The sequence below is a fragment of the Pseudophryne corroboree genome, assembly GCF_028390025.1.
Source record: "Pseudophryne corroboree isolate aPseCor3 chromosome 3 unlocalized genomic scaffold, aPseCor3.hap2 SUPER_3_unloc_25, whole genome shotgun sequence".
Taxonomy (NCBI): Eukaryota; Metazoa; Chordata; class Amphibia; order Anura; family Myobatrachidae; genus Pseudophryne; species Pseudophryne corroboree.
Genome location: NW_026967514.1, coordinates 34,311 through 53,538, shown reverse-complemented (window position 1 = coordinate 53,538; position 19,228 = coordinate 34,311). Strand labels below are relative to the sequence as shown.

The following is a 19,228-nucleotide window of genomic DNA, read 5'->3' as shown; positions in this document are numbered from 1 at the left end:
ACACCCAGTGACATGATGTGAGGGGGAGAACAGGAGTATAATAGGGGCTGATGGCTCCGGCTGTATGAGATACACCAGAGAGTGTGGGGAGGAGACTGGTCAGATCTCTGGGCTGGTAACACACAGTGACATGATGTGAGGGGGAGAGCAGGAGTATAATAGGGGCTGATGGCTCCTGATGTATGAGATACACCAGAGAGTGTGGGGAGGAGACTGGTCAGATCTCTGGGCTGGTAACACACAGTGGCATGATGTGAGGGGGGAGCAGGAGTATAATAGGGGCTGATGGCTCCTGATGTATGAGATACACCAGAGAGTGTGGGGAGGAGACTGGTCAGATATCAGGGCTGGTAACACCCAGTGACATGATGTGAGGGGGAGAACAGGAGTATAATAGGGGCTGATGGCTCCGGCTGTATGAGATACACCAGAGAGTGTGGGGAGGAGACTGGTCAGATCTCTGGGCTGGTAACACACAGTGACATGATGTGAGGGGTAGAGCAGGAATATAAAAGGGGCTGATGGCTCCTGATGTATGAGATACACCAGAGTGTGGGGGGAGGAGACTGGTCAGAACTCTGGGCTGGTAACACACAGTGACATGATGTGAGGGGGAGAGCAGGAGTATAATAGGGGCTGATGTCTCCTGATGTATGAGATACAACAGAGAGTGTGGGGAGGAGACTGGTCAGATCTCTGGGCTGGTTACACACAGTGATATGATGTGAGGAGGAGAGCAGGAGTATAATAGGGGCTGATGTCTCCTGATGTATGAGATACACCAGAGAGTGTGGGGAGGAGACTGGTCACATCTCTGGGCTGGTAACACACAGTGACATGATGTGAGGGGAGAGCAGGAGTATAATAGGGGCTGATGGCTCCTGATGTATGAGATACACCAGAGAGTGTGGGGAGGAGACTGGTCAGATCTCTGGGCTGGTAACACAGTGACATGATGTGAGGGGGAGAGCAGGAGTATGATAGGGGTTGATGGCTCCTGATGTATGAGATACACCAGAGAGTGTGGGGAGGAGACTGGTCAGATCTCTGGGCTGGTAACACACAGTGGCATGATGTGAGGGGGAGAGCAGGAGTATAATAGGGGCTGATGGCTCCTGATGTATGAAATACACCAGAGAGTGTGGGGAGGAGACTGGTCAGATCTCTGGGCTGGTAACACACAGTGACATGATGTGAGGAAGAGAGCAGGAGTATAATAGGGGCTGATGGCTCCTGATGTATGAGATACACCAGAGTGTGGGGGGAGGAGACTGGTCAGATCTCTGGGCTGGTAACACACAGTGACATGATGTGAGGGGGAGAGCAGGAGTATAATAGGGGCTGATGGCTCCTGATGTATGAGATACATCAGAGAGTGTGGGGAGGAGACTGGTCAGATCTCTGGGCTGGTAACACACAGTGACATGATGTGAGGGGGAGAGCAGGAGTATAATAGGGGCTGATGGCTCCTGACTCCCCCACTGGGAAAATACATATTCCTCATTAGTCTGTACTGACAGAGGAGGGTGTAGGATAAGAGATTGCTGTAGTGACTGAGCAAGGAGAATATGTGACTTCTGTAATAAGTGTTTATTACTCACCTGTGCTGATATCTGTAGGGATCTCCTCCTCCTTACACTGCTGATCACCTCTCACATACGTCTCTTCTTCTCCCTCTGTATCTTCTACCTTTATAACAGTTAGATACATCTCTTCTTCTTCATCTGTATCTTCTGCCTTTATAATAGTTAGATACGTCTCTTCTTCTCCCTCTATATTTTCTGTTTTAATATCAGACACACGTTCTACCTAAAAAAAAAAAGCAAAAAAACGAGATTTTACTGTTAAATCTTTCTGCGAGGTACACTGGGTTCCACAGGGAATAACATTGGGGTGTAGAGTATGATCTTGATCCGAGCCACCAACAGGATAAAAGCTTTGACCGTTCCCAGAATGCATAGTGCCGCCTCCTCTATAACCCCGCCTCCGTACACAGGAGTTCAGTTTTTGTTAACCAGTCCAATGCAGTAGCAGGTAAAAGAGATGACAATCATTAATAGCCACATACACCACATCTCACGACAGGAGAAGGTGTCAGCGGCTAATGCCATACCAACCAAAAGAAGCCAAGTGCGTCAGGGTGGGCGCCCTGGGGAAACCCAGTGTACCTCGCAGAAAGATTTAACAACTGTAAGTTCTTACCATAAATCTTGTTTTCTGCTGCGGAGTACACTGGGTTCCACAGGGAACAACATCGGGGATGTCCTAAAGCAGTTCCTCATGGGAGGGGATGCACTGTAGCGGGCACAAGAACCCGACGTCCAAAGGAAGCATCCTGGGAGGCGGAAGTATCGAAGGCATAGAACCTTACGAACGTGTTCAAGGGTTGCACCACGGCGGGCCGCCCAAGAAGGTCCAACAAACAGAATAGAATGGGCATTGATAGTGGCAGGAGCTGGACGACCAGCCTGTACATAAGCATGTGCAATCACCATTCTAATCCATCTGGCCAAGGTCTGCTTGTGAGCAGGACAGCCACATTTGTGAAAACCAAACAGTACAAAGAGAGAATCAGACTTCCGAATGGAGGCAGTTCTCTTCACATGGATACGTACCACATCCAAAGACCACTCTTTGGAAGACAATTCAGGAGAGGCAAAGGCAGGAACCACAATCTCCTGATTAAGGTGGAAAGAAAAACCACCTTAGGTAGGTACCCAGGACGTGTTCTAAGAACCGCCCGTTCACGGTGAAAAATCAGATATGGGGGACCTACAAGACAAGGCACCCAAATCCGAAACCCGTCTAGCAGTGGCAATAGCCAGCAAAAACTATACCTTAAGAGAAAGCCACTTAAGGTCTGCAGATTCAAGAGGCTCAAAGGGAGACCCTTGTAACGCCTCCAGAACAACCGACAAGTCCCAAGGAGCCACATGCGGGACGTAAGGAGGTTGATTCTGCAACACACCCTGAGTGAATGTATGAACATCAGGTAGAGTCGCAATTTTCCTCTGCAACCAAACCGACAAGGTAAAAATATAAACCTTGGAGGCGGCTAGACGAAGCCCCAAGTCCAGGCCCTGTTGTAGAAAGGCCAAAAGTTTGGCGGTACTTCATTTGTAAGCATCATGATTGTTAGTGGTGCACCAAGCAAAGTAAGAATTCCAGACCCTATGATAAACCAGAGCAGAAGCCAGTTTCCAGGCCTTCAACATAGTTTGAATGACCGCCTCAGAAAATCCTTTGGCCCTCAGAATGGAAGCTCCAAGAGCCACGCCGTCAAAGCTAACCGGGCCAAATCCTGTTATACACAGGGGCCCTGAACGAGGAGATCTGGGCACTGTGGAAGAAGAAGGCAGGGCCGGCTCTAGGCATGTTCGAATAGAGCGGCCGCGCAGGGCGCCACCCTTAATGGGCGCCGCGCGCTGGCGCCGCCATATTCGAAGCGAGCCGGCCCTGTGTGTGTGTGCAGCGCGTTGTCCCCGCCGTCCGTGTGTGCGGCGTGCGCTGCGCGGCGCCGGTGTCTAACGTCAGACGCCGGCGCCGCGCATAGCGCACACAAGTGGCCGCCCGCCCACCCGCACTCGGATCCTCACTCTCCCGCCCGCCAGCACTCACGCCAGCACTCCTCCTCCCTCTCTCAGACTCAGCGCCTCAGGTATTTGGTGGGGGGGGTCAAACATTTATGGATCGCACTGTGGGGGCATTTATCTGGCACACTGGGGGCATATCTGGCTCTGTGGGGGCATTTCTGGCACTGTGGGGGGCATATCTGGCTCATTGGGGGCATATCTGGCTCACTGGGGGCATATCTGGCACACTGGGGGCATATCTGGCTCTGTGGGGGCATTTATCTGGCCCTGTGTGGGGGCATTTCTGGCAATGTGGGGGCATTTCTGGCACCGTGGGGGCATATCTGGCACACTGGGGGGATTATCTGGCACACTGGGGGGATTATCTGGCACACTGGGGGCATATCTGGCACACTGGGGGCATATCTGGCACACTGGGGGCATATCTGGCACACTGGGGGCATATCTGGCACACTGGGGGCATATCTGGCTCTGTGGGGGCATTTCTGGCACTGTGGGGGGCATATCTGGCTCATTGGGGGCATATCTGGCACACTGGGGGCATATCTGGCACACTGGGGGCATATCTGGCACACTGGGGGCATATCTGGCTCTACTGGGGGCATATCTGGCTCTACTGGGGGCATATCTGGCTCTACTGGGGGCATATCTGGCACACTGGGGGCATATCTGGCACACTGGGGGCATATCTGGCACACTGGGGGCATATCTGGCACACTGGGGGCATTTCTGGCACTGTGGGGGGCATATCTGGCTCATTGGGGGCATATCTGGCACACTGGGGGCATATCTGGCACACTGGGGGCATATCTGGCTATGTGGGGGCATTTATCTGGCCCTGTGTGGGGGCATTTCTGGCAATGTGGGGGCATTTCTGGCAATGTGGGGGCATTTCTGGCACGCTGGGGGGATTATCTGGCACACTGGGGGGATTATCTGGCACACTGGGGGGATTATCTGGCACACTGGGGGGATTATCTGGCACACTGGGGGGGATTATCTGGCACACTGGGGGCATTTCTGGCACACTGGGGGCATATCTGGCACACTGGGGGCATATTTGGCACACTGGGGGCATATCTGGCTCTGTGGGGGCATTTATCTGGCCCTGTGTGGGGGCATATCTGGCACACTGGGGACATATCTGGCACACTGGGGGCATATCTGGCACACTGGGGGCATATCTGGCACACTGGGGGCATATCTGGCACACTGGGGGCATATCTGGCACACTGGGGGCATATCTGGCCCTGTGTGGGGGCATTTATCTGGCCCTGTGTGGGGGCATTTATCTGGCACACTGGGGGCATATCTGGCACTGTGGGGGCATATCTGGCTCTGTGGGGGCATTTATCTGGCCCTGTGTGGGGGCATATCTGGCCCTGTGTGGGGGCATATCTGGCCCTGTGTGGGGGCATATCTGGCCCTGTGTGGGGGCATTTATCTGGCCCTGTGTGGGGGCATTTATCTGGCCCTGTGTGGGGGCATTTATCTGGCCCTGTGTGGGGGCATTTATCTGGCCCTGTGTGGGGGCATTTATCTGGCCCTGTGTGGGGGCATTTCTGGCACTGTGGGGGCATTTCTGGCACTGTGGGGGCATTTCTGGCACTGTGGGGGCATTTCTGGAACTGTGGGGGCATTTCTGGCACTGTGGGGGCACTTATGCATCTGGCAATGTGGGCATTTATGTATCTGGCACTGGGGGCATATCTAGCCCTGTGGGGGCATATCTGGCTCTGTGGGGGCATTTATCTGGCCCTGTGTGGGGGCATATCTGGCTCTGTGGGGGCATTTATCTGGCCCTGTGTGGGGGCATTTATCTGGCCCTGTGTGGGGGCATTTATCTGGCCCTGTGTGGGGGCATTTATCTGGCCCTGTGTGGGGGCATTTATCTGGCCCTGTGTGGGGGCATTTCTGGCACTGTGGGGGCATTTCTGGCACTGTGGGGGCATTTCTGGAACTGTGGGGGCATTTCTGGCACTGTGGGGGCACTTATGCATCTGGCAATGTGGGCATTTATGTATCTGGCACTGGGGGCATATCTAGCCCTGTGGGGGCATATCTGGCACTGTGGGGGCAATTTTATATATGGCACTGTGGGGACATATCTGGCACTGTGTGGGCATTTTTATATCTGGCACTGTGGGGGCATTTATGTATCTGGCACTGTGGGGGCACTTATGTATCTGGCACTGTGGGGGCATTTATGTATCTGGCACTGTGGGGGGCATATCTACACTGTGGAGGCATTTATGTATCTGGCACTTTGGGGGCATTTATGTATCTGAACTGTGGGTGCATATCTGGCACTGTGTGGCCATTTATGTAGCTGGCACTGCTGGGGGGCATGTCACGTGTAGCTGGCACTGCTTGGGGGCATGTCACGTGTAGCTGGCACTGCTGGGGGGCATGTCACGTGTAGCTGGCACTGCTGGGGGGCATGTCATGTAGTGTTCCCGCTAGGCGTCTGTGGCTAGGCAATGTGTCTCAGTGCTCTCCCTGGTGCAATGTGTCTCAGTGCTGTGCCTGACGCAAAGTGTATAGGAGGTTCTACCTGGTGCAGTGTGTATTAGCTGCACTACTGTGTGGTGTAATGCAAATTGCCACTATTATGTGGCCACGTACCTTCCCCACGAAGTAACTCCCCTTAATTTTTGCTGCGCGCCTTCGGCGCGCACTGTCCATTCTTTGGCATATAGGTATGGGAACAACAAGCAGTATGTACATCATTTTGCCCTCCTAACTTAAAAAAGTGCCCTCCCTGTGATCAGCACCATGCCCTAAAAAGTGAACACTATCATGTGTAGCTGGCACTGCTGGGGGGCATGTCATGTGTAGCTGGCACTGCTGCGGGGCATGTTATGTGTAGCTGGCTAGCTGGCACTGCTGCGGGGCATGTCATGTGTAGCTGGCTAGCTGGCACTGCTGCGGGGCATGTCATGTGTAGCTGGCACTGCTGCGGGGCATGTCATGTCTATCTGGCACTGCACATTATGTGTATCTGGCACTATACTGGAGACATTGTGTGTAAGGAACACTACTGTGGCTATGTGTAAGGCGGCTAATTGTGTGAAAATGTGTTTATAGTTTGATGATATGAAGTTATGAGGCCACGCCCACTTTTCCAGAGGCCACACCCACTTTTCCGAGAGCGCGCGCCTGCGGCGCGCGCATAGGGGGGGGGGGGGGGCGCTTTTACATTTTCTCGCTCAGGGTGCTAGTAGGCCTGGAGCCGGCCCTGGAAGAAGGGGACGCTCTATCAATAGACCCTGAAGGTCTGAGAAGCAATGCCGTCTGGGCCACGCTGGAGCGATCAGAAGTAGGATTCCTCCTTCTTGCTTGAACTTCCTTATTACTCTGGGCAGGAGTGACAACGGAGGGAACACGTGTTGCAGACGAAAGTTCCATGGAATTGCCAGTGCATCCACGAACGCTGCTTGAGGATCCCTTGTCCTTGTTCTGAAGACCGGAAAATTGTGATTGTGTCGAGATGCCATCAGGTCCACATCTGGAAGGCCCCATTTGTCCACGAGGAGTTGAAATACTTCTGGATGGAGGCTCCACTCTCCGGCGTGCAGCCGTTGAAGTCTTCATTTTTCACTTAAAAAAGCTCATCTGAGGACTGCTGGAGCAGCCCGTCTGTTGTATGCCTGCACTGCATGGCACCAACTACAAAACTGAGCTCCTGTGCACAGAGGCGGGGTTATAGAGCAGGCGGAGCTATGCACTCTGGGAACAGTCACAACTTTTAGCCTGTTGGTGCCTCGGATCAAGATCCTACTCTACACCCCAACGTTACTCCCTGTGGAACCCAGTGTACCCTGCAGCAGAAAAAAAAACCACAACACTATAATGACATTTGCATACATTCAGATTAAACTGAGGTGAAACAGTATAATATCAGTGTATAAAACACACAGCTCCTCTACAGATCATATAGTGATGGTCACTTTGGTATATTGGTGAGACCCTAAATCCAACCTACCTGATCCTCCTGTGGGATCCTGTGATTCTCCTCTGTACAGTCCTGGGAATACAGAGGACGGGGACATCTCTCTGGGGTATCTCTGTTACTGGGTCCACCTGTAGGAGACACACAGAGACTGAGTACAGTGTATATATGTGATTATCAGGCGCCATACCTGCTCTCCCCTGTACAATACATGACAGTCTCCTCTTACCCAGTAATGTGAGGGGCCGGTTATTCTCCATCATCACGTCCTTGTACAGACCCCTGTGTTCCTCTATATACTCCCCCTCCTGCATGGAGACATAGACAGTGACATCCTGACACCTTATAGGAACCTGACACACACAGTGATACAGTCATCACCCAGACACATCCCCCAGTGTTACTGTATAATGCCCCATTCCCAGCAGTCACCTCTCCAGTCATCACCCAGACACGTCCCCTGGTGTTACTGTATAATGTCCCATTCCCAGCAGTCACCTCTCCAGTCATCACCCAGACACGCCCCCTGGTGTTACTGTATAATGCCCCATTCCCAGCAGTCACCTCTCCAGTCATCACCCAGACACATCCCCTGGTGTTACTGTATAATGTCCCATTCCCAGCAGTCACCACCCAGACACATCCCCCGGTGTTACTGTATAATCCCCCATTTCCAGCAGTCACCTCTCCAGTCATCACCCATACACATCCCCTGGTGTTACTGTATAATGTCCCATTCCCAGCAGTCACCTCTCCAGTCATCACCCAGACACATCCCCTGGTGTTACTGTATAATGTCCCATTCCCAGCAGTCACCACCCAGACACATCCCCTGGCGTTACTGTATAATGTCCCATTCCCAGCAGTTACCTCTCCGGTCATCACCCGTACACATCCCCCGGTGTTACTGTATAATGTCCCATTCCCAGCAGTCACCTGTCCAGTCATCACCCAGACACATCCCCTGGTGTTACTGTATAATGTCCCATTCCCAGCAGTCACCTTTCCAGTCATCACCCGTACACATCCCCTGGCGTTACTGTATAATTACCCATTTCCAGCAGTCACCACCCAGACACATCCCCTGGCGTTACTGTATAATGTCCCATTCCCAGCAGTTACCTCTCCGGTCATCACCCGTACACATCCCCCGGTGTTACTGTATAATGTCCCATTCCCAGCAGTCACCTGTCCAGTCATCACCCAGACACATCCCCTGGTGTTACTGTATAATGTCCCATTCCCAGCAGTCACCTTTCCAGTCATCACCCGTACACATCCCCTGGCGTTACTGTATAATTACCCATTTCCAGCAGTCACCACCCAGACACATCCCCTGGCGTTACTGTATAATGCCCCATTCCCAGCAGTCACCTCTCCAGTCACCACCCAGACACATCCCCTGGTGTTACTGTATAATGCTCCATTCCCAGCAGTCACCTCTCCAGTCATCACCCAGACACATCCCCTGGTGTTACTGTATAATGTCCCATTCCCAGCAGTCACCACCCAGACACATCCCCTGGCGTTACTGTATAATGCCCCATTCCCAGCAGTCACCTCTCCAGTCACCACCCAGACACGTCCCCCGGTGTTACTGTATAGTGACCCATTCCCAGCAGTCACCTCTCCGGTCATCACCCAGACACGTCCCCTGGTGTTACTGTATAATGTCCCATTCCCAGCAATCACCTCTCCGGTCATCACCCAGACACGTCCCCTGGTGTTACTGTATAATGTCCCATTCCCAGCAGTCACCTCTCCAGTCATCATCCCAGACACATCCCCTGGCGTTACTGTATAATGTCCCATTCCCAGCAGTCACCACCCAGACACATCCCCTGGTGTTACTGTATAATGCCCCATACCCAGCAGTCACCTCTCCAGTCACCACCCAGACACATCCCCTGGCGTTACTGTATAATGTCCCATTCCCAGCAGTCACCACCCAGACACATCCCCTGGCGTTACTGTATAATGTCCCATTCCCAGCAGTTACCTCTCCGGTCATCACCCGTACACATCCCCCGGTGTTACTGTATAATGTCCCATTCCCAGCAGTCACCTGTCCAGTCATCACCCAGACACATCCCCTGGTGTTACTGTATAATGTCCCATTCCCAGCAGTCACCTTTCCAGTCATCACCCGTACACATCCCCTGGCGTTACTGTATAATTACCCATTTCCAGCAGTCACCACCCAGACACATCCCCTGGCGTTACTGTATAATGTCCCATTCCCAGCAGTTACCTCTCCGGTCATCACCCGTACACATCCCCCGGTGTTACTGTATAATGTCCCATTCCCAGCAGTCACCTGTCCAGTCATCACCCAGACACATCCCCTGGTGTTACTGTATAATGTCCCATTCCCAGCAGTCACCTTTCCAGTCATCACCCGTACACATCCCCTGGCGTTACTGTATAATTACCCATTTCCAGCAGTCACCACCCAGACACATCCCCTGGCGTTACTGTATAATGCCCCATTCCCAGCAGTCACCTCTCCAGTCACCACCCAGACACATCCCCTGGTGTTACTGTATAATGCTCCATTCCCAGCAGTCACCTCTCCAGTCATCACCCAGACACATCCCCTGGTGTTACTGTATAATGTCCCATTCCCAGCAGTCACCACCCAGACACATCCCCTGGCGTTACTGTATAATGCCCCATTCCCAGCAGTCACCTCTCCAGTCACCACCCAGACACGTCCCCCGGTGTTACTGTATAGTGACCCATTCCCAGCAGTCACCTCTCCGGTCATCACCCAGACACGTCCCCTGGTGTTACTGTATAATGTCCCATTCCCAGCAATCACCTCTCCGGTCATCACCCAGACACGTCCCCTGGTGTTACTGTATAATGTCCCATTCCCAGCAGTCACCTCTCCAGTCATCATCCCAGACACATCCCCTGGCGTTACTGTATAATGTCCCATTCCCAGCAGTCACCACCCAGACACATCCCCTGGTGTTACTGTATAATGCCCCATACCCAGCAGTCACCTCTCCAGTCACCACCCAGACACATCCCCTGGCGTTACTGTATAATGTCCCATTCCCAGCAGTCACCACCCAGACACATCCCCTGGTGTTACTGTATAATGTCCCATTCCCAGCAGTTACCTCTCCAGTCATCACCCAGACACGTCCCCTGGTGTTACTGTATAATGTCCCATTCCCAGCAGTCACCTCTCCAGTCATCACCCAGACACATCCCCTGGCGTTACTGTATAATGCCCCATTCCCAGCAGTCACCTCTCCACTCACCACCCAGACACATCCCCTGGTGTTACTGTATAATGCTCCATTCCCAGCAGTCACCTCTCCAGTCATCACCCAGACACATCCCCTGGTGTTACTGTATAATGCTCCATTCCCAGCAGTCACCTCTCCGGTCAACACCCAGACACGTCCCCTGGTGTTACTGTATAATGTCCCATTCCCAGCAGTCACCTCTCCAGTCATCACCCAGACACATCCCCTGGCGTTACTGTATAATGTCCCATTCCCAGCAGTCACCACCCAGACACATCCCCTGGTGTTACTGTATAATGCCCCATACCCTGCCGTCACCTCTCCAGTCACCACCCAGACACATCCCCTGGTGTTACTGTATAATGTCCCATTCCCAGCAGTCACCTCTCCAGTCATCACCCAGACACATCCCCTGGCGTTACTGTGTAATGTCCCATTCCCAGCAGTCACCACCCAGACACATCCCCTGGTGTTACTGTATAATGTCCCATTCCCAGCAGTCACCTCTCCAGTCATCACCCAGACACGTCCCCTGGTGTTACTGTATAATGTCCCATTCCCAGCAGTCACCTCTACAGTCATCACCCAGACACGTCCCCTGGTGTTACTGTATAATGTCCCATTCCCAGCAGTCACCACCCAGACACATCCCCAGATGTTCCTGTATAATGTCCCATTCCCAGCAGTCACCTCTCCAGTCATCACCCAGACACGTCCCCTGGTGTTACTGTATAATGTCCCATTCCCAGCAGTCACCTCTACAGTCATCACCCAGATACATCCCAGATGTTCCTGTATAATGTCCCATTCCCAGCAGTCCCCTCTCCGGTCATCACCCGTACACATTCCCTTGCGTTACTGTATAATGTCCCATTCCCAGCAGTCCCCTCTCCGGTCATCACCCGTACACATCCCCTGGCGTTACTGTATAATTACCCATTTCCAGCAGTCACCATCCAGACACATCCCCTGGTGTTACTGTATAATGCCCCATTCCCAGCAGTCACCTCTCCAGTCACCACCCAGACACGTCCCCCGGTGTTACTGTATAGTGACCCATTCCCAGCAGTCACCTCTCCGGTCATCACCCAGACACGTCCCCTGCTGTTACTGTATAATGCCCCATTCCCAGCAATCACCTCTCCGGTCATCACCCTTACACGTCCCCCTGTGTTACTGTATAATGTACCATTCCCAGCAGTCACCTCTCCAGTCATCACCCAGACACATCCCCTGGTGTTACTGTAAAATGTCCCATTCCCAGCAGTCACCTCTCCAGTCATCATCCAGACACATCCCCCGGTGTTACTGTATAATGTCCCATTCCCAGCAGTCATCACCCAGACATGTCCCCTGGTGTTACTGTATAATGTCCCATTCCCAGCAGTCCTAGTGTCATCACTGATATCTTTGGTAATTACACACACAGACATGGATATGCCCGTCTTACCCCAGCAGGTGACAAACAGGAAGGCAGGGGGCAGCAGGGGAGGGGGTATGGGAGGCAGGGGGCAGCAGGGGAGGGTGGTATGGGAGGCAGGGGGCAGCAGGGGAGGGGGGTATGGGAGGCCGGGGCAGCAGGAGTGGGTGGTATGGGAGGCAGCAGGGTATAGGGGGCAGCAGAGGAGGGGGGTATGGCAGGAAGGGAGCAGCAGGGCAGGGGGTATAGGGGGCAGCACGGGGAGGTATGGGAGGCTGGGGCAAAAGAGGAGGGAGGGGAGGGCGGTATGGGAGGCAGGGAGCAGCAGGAGTGGGGGGTATGGGAGGCAGGCAGGGAACAGCAGGGCAGAGGGGTATGGGAGGCCAGAGCAGCAGGGGATGGGGGTATGGGAGGCAGAGGGCAGCAGGGGAGGGGGGTATGGGAGGCAGGGGGCAGCAGAGGAGGGGGGTATGGGAGGCAGGCAGGGGAGGGCGGTATGGGAGGTAGGGGGCAGCAGGGGAGGGGGTATGGGAGGCAGGCAGGGGAGGGGGTATGGGAAGCAGGGGGCAGCTGTAGAGGTGGTATGGGAGGCAGTAGGGTATAGGGGGCAGCAAGGGAGGGGGGTATGGCAGGCAGGGGGCAGCAGGGGAGGGGGTTATGGAAGGCTGGGGCAACTGTGGTGGCAGGGAGCAACAGGGCGGTATGGGAGGCCAGAGCAGCAGGGGAGGGGGGTATGGGAGGCAGGGAGCAGCAGGGTAGGGAGGTATGGGAGGCAGGCAAGGGGCAGCAGGGCATAGGAGGCAGGCAGGGGGCAGCAGGGGAGGAGGGTATGGGAGGAAGGGGCAGAAGGAGAGGGGGGTATGGAAGGCAGCAGGGGAGGGGGGTTTGTGAGGGAGGCAGGGGGCAGCAGGGGAGGTGGATATGACAGGCAGGGAGCAGTAGGTGGGTATGGGAGGCAGCAGGGTATAGGGGGCAGAAGGGGAGGGGGTAAGGCAGGCAAGGCAGGGCAGGGTGTATAGGGGCAGCAGGGGAGCGGGGTATGGGAGGCTGGGGCAACAGGGCAGGGGGGTATGGGAGGCAGGCAGGGGAGGGGGTATGGGAGGCAGGCAGGGGGCAGCAGGGGAGCGGGGTATGGGAGGCAGGGGCAGAATGAGATGGGGGTATGGGAGGCAGGGGGCAGCAGGGCAGGGGGGTATGGGAGGCAGGGGGCAGCAGGATATGGCAGGCAGGGAGCAGCAGGGCAGGGAGGTATGGGAGGCTGGGACAACTGTGGCGACAGGGAGCAGCAGGGCAGGGGGGTATGGGAGGCAGGAGAAGCAGGGGAGGGGGGTATGGGAGGCAGGGAGCAGCAGGACAGGGGGGTATGGGAGGAAGGGGCAGAAGGAGAGGGGAGTATGGGAGGCAGCAGGGGAGGGGGGTTTGTGAGGAAGGGGGCAGCAGGGGAGGTGGGTATGACAGGCAGGGAGCAGTAGATGGGTATGGGAGGCAGCAGGGTATAGGGGCAGAAGGGGAGGGGGTAAGGCAGGCAGGGTGTATAGGGGCAGCAGGGGAGGGGGGTATGGGAGGCTGGGGCAACAGGGGAGGCAGGGAGCAGCAGGGCAGGGGGGTATGGGAGGCAGGCAGGGGAGGGGGTATGGGAGGCAGGCAGGGGAGCGGGGTATGGGAGGCAGGGGCAGAAGGAGATGGGGGTATGGGAGGCAGGGGCAGCAGGGTAGGGGGGTATAAGGGGCAGCAGGGCAGGGGGGTTTGGGAGGCAGGGGGCAGCAGGGGAGGGGGATATGGCAGGCAGGGAGCAGCAGGGCAGGGAGGTATGGGAGGCTGGGACAACTGTGGCGGCAGGGAGCAGTAGGGCAGGGGGTATGGGAGGCAGGAGAAGCAGGGGAGGGGGGTATGGGAGGCAGGGAGCAGCAGGACAGGGGGGTATGGGAGGCAGGCAGGGGGGCAGCAGGGGATGGGGGGTATGGGAGGCAGAGGGCAGCAGGGGAGGGGGTATGGGAGGCAGGGGGCAGCAGGGCAGGGGGGTATGGGAGGCAGGGGGGCAGCAGATGAGGGGAAGATGGGAGGCAGGCAGGGGAGGGGGTATGGGAGGCAGGGGGCAGCAGGGGAGGGGGGTATGGGAGGCAGGCAGGGGAGGGGGTATGGGAAGCAGGGGGCAGCAGGAGAGATGGCATGGGAGGCAGCAGGGTATAGGGGGCAGCAGGGGAGGGGGTATGGCAGGGAGCAGCAGGGTAGGGGGTATAGGGGGCAGCAGGAGAGGGGGTTATGGGAGGCTGGGGCAACTGTGGTGGCAGGGAGCAACAGGGCGGTATGGGAGGCCTGAGCAGCAGGGGAGGGGGGTATGGGAGGCAGGGAGCAGTAGGGCAGGGGGGTATGGGAGGCAGGCAGGGGGCAGCAGGGCAGGGGAGGAGGGTATGGGAGGAAGGGGCAGAAGGAGAGGGGGGTATGGGAGGCAGCAAGGAGGGGGGTTTGTAGGCAGGTGGCAGCAGGGGAGGTGGGTATGACAGGCAGGGAGCAGTAGGTGAGTATGGGAGGCAGCAAGGTATAGGGGGCAGAAGGGGAGGGGGGTAAGGCAGGCAGGGCAGGGTGTATAGGGTGCAGCAGGGGAGGGGGGTATGGAAGGCTGGGGCAACAGGGGAGGCAGGGAGCAGCAGGGCAGGGGGGTATGGGAGGCAGGCAGGGGAGGGGGTATGGGAGGCAGGCAGGGGGCAGCAGGGGAGCGGGGTATGGGAGGCAGGGGCAGAATGAGATGGGGGTATGGGAGGCAGGGAGCAGCAGGGCAGGGGGGTATGGGAGGCAGGGGGCAGCAGGGGAGGCAGGGAGCAGCAGGGCAGGGAGGTATGGGAGGCTGGGACAACTGTGGCGGCAGGGAGCAGCAGGGCAGGGGGGTATGGGAGGCAGGAGAAGCAGGGGAGGGGGGTATGGGAGGCAGGGAGCAGCAGGACAGGGGGCTATGGGAGGAAGGGGCAGAAGGAGAGGGGGGTATGGGAGGCAGCAGGGGAGGGGGGTTTGTGAGGAAGGGGGCAGCAGGGGAGGTGGGTATGACAGGCAGGGAGCAGTAGATGGGTATGGGAGGCAGCAGGGTATAGGGGGCAGAAGGGGAGGGGGTAAGGCAGGCAGGGCGTATAGGGGCAGCAGGGGAGGGGGGTATGGAGGCTGGGGCAACAGGGGAGGCAGGGAGCAGCAGGGCAGGGGGGTATGGGAGGCAGGCAGGGGAGGGGGCAGGGGAGGGGGTATGGGAGGCAGGCAGGGGACAGCAGGGGAGGGGGGTATGGGAGGCAGGGGCAGCAGGGTAGGGGGGTATAAGGGGCAGCAGGGCAGGGGGGTTTGGGAGGCAGGGGGCAGCAGGGGAGGGGGATATGGCAGGCAGGGAGCAGCAGGGCAGGGAGGTATGGGCGGCTGGGACAACTGTGGCGGCAGGGAGCAGTAGGGCAGGGGGGTATGGGAGGCAGGAGAAGCAGGGGAGGGGGGTATGGGAGGCAGGGAGCAGCAGGACAGGGGGTATGGGAGGCAGGGGATGGGGGGTATGGGAGGCAGAGGGCAGCAGGGGAGGTGGTATGGGAGGCAGGGGGCAGCAGGGCAGGGGGGTATGGGAGGCAGGGGGCAGCAGATGAGGGGGATATGGGAGGCAGGCAGGGGGGGGGGGTATGGGAGGCAGGGGGCAGCAGGGGAGGCAGGCAGGGGAGGGGGTATGGGAAGCAGGGGGCAGCAGGAGAGATGGCATGGGAGGCAGCAGGGTATAGGGGGCAGCAGGGGAGGGGGTATGGCAGGCAGGGAGCAGCAGGGGAGGGGGTATAGGGGGCAGCAGGAGAGGGGGTTATGGGAGGCTGGGGCAACTGTGGTGGCAGGGAGCAACAGGGCGGTATGGAAGGCAGGGAGCAGCAGGGTATGGGAGGCAGGCAGGGGGCAGCAGGGCATAGGAGGCAGGCAGGGGATGAGGGTATGGGAGGAAGGGGCAGAAGGAGAGGGGGGTATGGGAGGCAGCAGGGGCGGGGGGGTTTGTGAGGCAGGGGGCAGCAGGGGAGGTGGATATGACAGGCAGGGAGCAGTAGGTGGGTATGGGAGGCAGTAAGGTATAGGGGGCAGAAGGGGAAGGGGGTAAGACAGGCAGGGCAGGGTTTATAGGGTGCAGCAGGGGAGGGGGGTATGGGAGGCTGGGGCAACAGGGGAGGCAGGGAGCAGCAGGGCAGGGGTGTATGGGATGCAGGCAGGGGAGGGGGTATGGGAGGCAGGCAGGGGAGGGGGGTATGGGAGGCAGGGGGCAGCAGGGCAGGGGGTGTAAGGGGCAGCAGGGCAGAGGGGTATGGGAGGCAGGGGGCAGCAGGGGAGGGGGATATGGCAGGCAGGGAGCAGCAGGGCAGGGGGGGTATGGGAGGCTGGGACAACTGTGGCGGCAGGGAGCAGCAGGGCAGGGGGGTATGGGAGGCAGGAGCAGCAGGGGAGGGGGGGTATGGGAGGCAGGCAGGGGAGGGGGTACGGGAGGCAGGCAGGGGAGCAGGGTATGGGAGGCAGGGGCAGAAGGAGATGGGGGTATGGGAGGCAGGGGGGTTTAAGGGGCAGCAGGGGAGGGGGGTATGGGAGGCAGGAGCAGCAGGGGAGGGGGGTATGGGAGGCAGGGAGCAGCAGGACAGGGGGGTATGGGAGGCAGGCAGGGGGCAGCAGGGGAGGTGGGTAGGGGAGGCAGTCAGGGGGCAGGAGGGTATGGGAAGCAGACAGGGGACAGCAGGGCAGGGGGGTATGGGAGGCAGGAGCAGCAGGGGAGGGGGGTATGGGAGGCAGGCAGTGGAGAGGGTATGGGAGGCAGCAGAAGAGGGTGTATGGGAGGCAGGGGGCAGCAGGGGAGGGGGGTATGGGATGCAGGAGGCAGCAGGGGAGGGGGTATGGGAGGCCGGCAGAGAAAGCAGGAGAGGGTGGTATGGGAGGCAGGCAAGGGGCAGCAGGGTATTGGGTGCCGCAGGGCAGGGGGTATGGAAGGCAGCAGGGGAGGGGGGTAAGGGAGGCAGGCAGGGGGTAGCAGGGGAGGGGGTATGGCAGGCAGGGAGCAGCAGGGGAGGGTGTATGGCAGGCAGGGAGCAGCAGGGGAGGGGGTATGGGAGGCTGGGGCAGCAGGGGAGGGGGGTATGGAAGGCTTGGGCAGCCGGGCAGGGGGTTATGGGAGGCAGGCAGGGGAGGGGGTTATGGGAGGCAGGCAGGGGGCAGCAAGGGAGGGGGGTATGGGAGGAAGATGAGGGGGTATGGGAGGCAGGCAGGGAGCAGCAGGGCAAGGGAGTATGGGAGGCAGGGGGCAGCAGGGGAGGTGGGTATGGGAGGCAGGCAGGGGGCAGCAGGGGAGGTGGGTATGGGAGGCAGCAGGGGAGGGGGGTATGGGAGGCAGGGGGAAGCAGGGGATGGGGGTATGGGAGGCAGGCAGAGGGTTATGGGAGGCAGGCAAGGGGCAGCAGGGGAGGGGGGTATGGGAGGCAGGGGAGGGGGGTATGGGAGGCAGGGGGCAGCAGGGGAGGGGGTATGGGAGGCAGGGGGCAGCAGGGGAGAGGGGTATGGGAGGCAGCAGGGGAGGGGGGTATGGAAGGCAGGGGGCAGCAGGGTAGGGGGTATGGGAGGCAGGGGAGGGGGGTATGGGAGGCAGGGGGCAGCAGGGGAGGGGGGTATGGGAGGCAGGGGGCAGCAGGGGAGGTGGGTATGGGAGGCAGCAGGGGAGGGGGGTATGGGAGGCAGGCAGAGGAGGGGGGTATGTGAGGCAGGCAGGGGGCAGCAGGGGGGGGGGGGTATGGGAGGCAGGGAGCAGCAGGGGAGGGGGTATGGGAGGCTGGGGCAGCAGGGCAGGGGGTTATGGGAGGCAGGCAGCGGGCAGCAAGGGAGGGGGGTATGGGAGGCAGGCAGGGGGCAGCAAGGGAGGGGGGTATGGTAGGCAGGGGGCAGGAGGAGAGTCAGGAGAGGAGGGGGGTATGGGAGGCAGGTGGCAGCAGAGGAGGGGGGTATGGGAGGCAGGGGGCAGCAGGGGAGGGGGGTATGAGAGGCAGGGGGCAGCAGGGGAGGGGGGTATGAGAGGCAGGGGGCAGCAGGGGAGCGGGGTATGGGAGGCAGGGGGCAGCAGGGGAGGGGGGTATGGGAGGCAGGGGGCAGCAGGAGAGGGGGGTATGGGAGGCAGGGGAGGGGGGATGGGAGACGGGGCAGCAGGGGAGGGGGGCAGGGGGTAGCAGGGTAGGGAGGTATGGGAGGCAGGGGGCAGCAGGGGAGGGGGGTATGAGAGGCAGGGGGCAGCAGGGGAGCGGGGTATGGGAGGCAGAGGGCAGCAGGGGAGGGGGGTATGGGAGGCAGGGGGCAGCAGGAGAGGGGGGTATGGGAGGCAGGGGAGGGGGGGATGGGAGACGGGGCAGCAGGGGAGGGGGGTATGGGGGGCAGGGGGTAGCAGGGTAGGGAGGTATGGGAGGCAGGGGGCAGCAGGGGAGGGGGGTATGAGAGGCAGGGGGCAGCAGGGGAGCGGGGTATGGGAGGCAGGGGGCAGCAGGGGAGGGGGGTATGGGAGGCAGGGGGCAGCAGGAGAGGGGGGTATGGGAGGCAGGGGAGGGGGGATGGGAGACGGGGCAGCAGGGGAGGGGGGTATGGGGGGCAGGGGGTAGCAGGGTAGGGGGGTATGGGAGGCAGGGGGGTATGGGAGGCAGGGGGCAGCAGGGGAGGGGGGTATGGGAGGCAGGGGGAGGAGACAGGAGAGGGGGGGGGGGATGTTACCAGGGACAGTATTTCGGGGTCAGCGCCTAACTCATCGCATGGGATCAGCCACCAGCCCCGCCTACTCTCTCATAGGCTGCAGCAACCCGTCACTCAGCCAGCCCCGCCTCTGCCTCTAGCTATTGGTCGCAGGGTCCAATCACTCATTCACATTTCCCCCGCCCATTGCTCGCAGCCCCGCCCACTCTCCTTCCCATACACGTCACGATGAGTGACGGGACTTTCCGACCAATGGCGTGTAGAGTAGGCGGGGCTGGATGATGAGTGACGGGACGCT

At 58.7% G+C, this 19,228-nt stretch overlaps 1 long non-coding RNA gene across 1 annotated transcript; it reads right to left on the bottom strand.

Moving 5' to 3' along the window:
• Nucleotides 1-7,583: 7,583 nt before the first annotated feature.
• Nucleotides 7,584-19,009, bottom strand: LOC134983816 (uncharacterized). Its single transcript, XR_010191688.1, has 3 exons — nucleotides 18,952-19,009; nucleotides 7,775-7,853; nucleotides 7,584-7,676 (listed from the first exon to the last, which is right to left on the bottom strand). It is a non-coding gene; the product is annotated as an uncharacterized LOC134983816 (long non-coding RNA).
• Nucleotides 19,010-19,228: the final 219 nt, after the last annotated feature.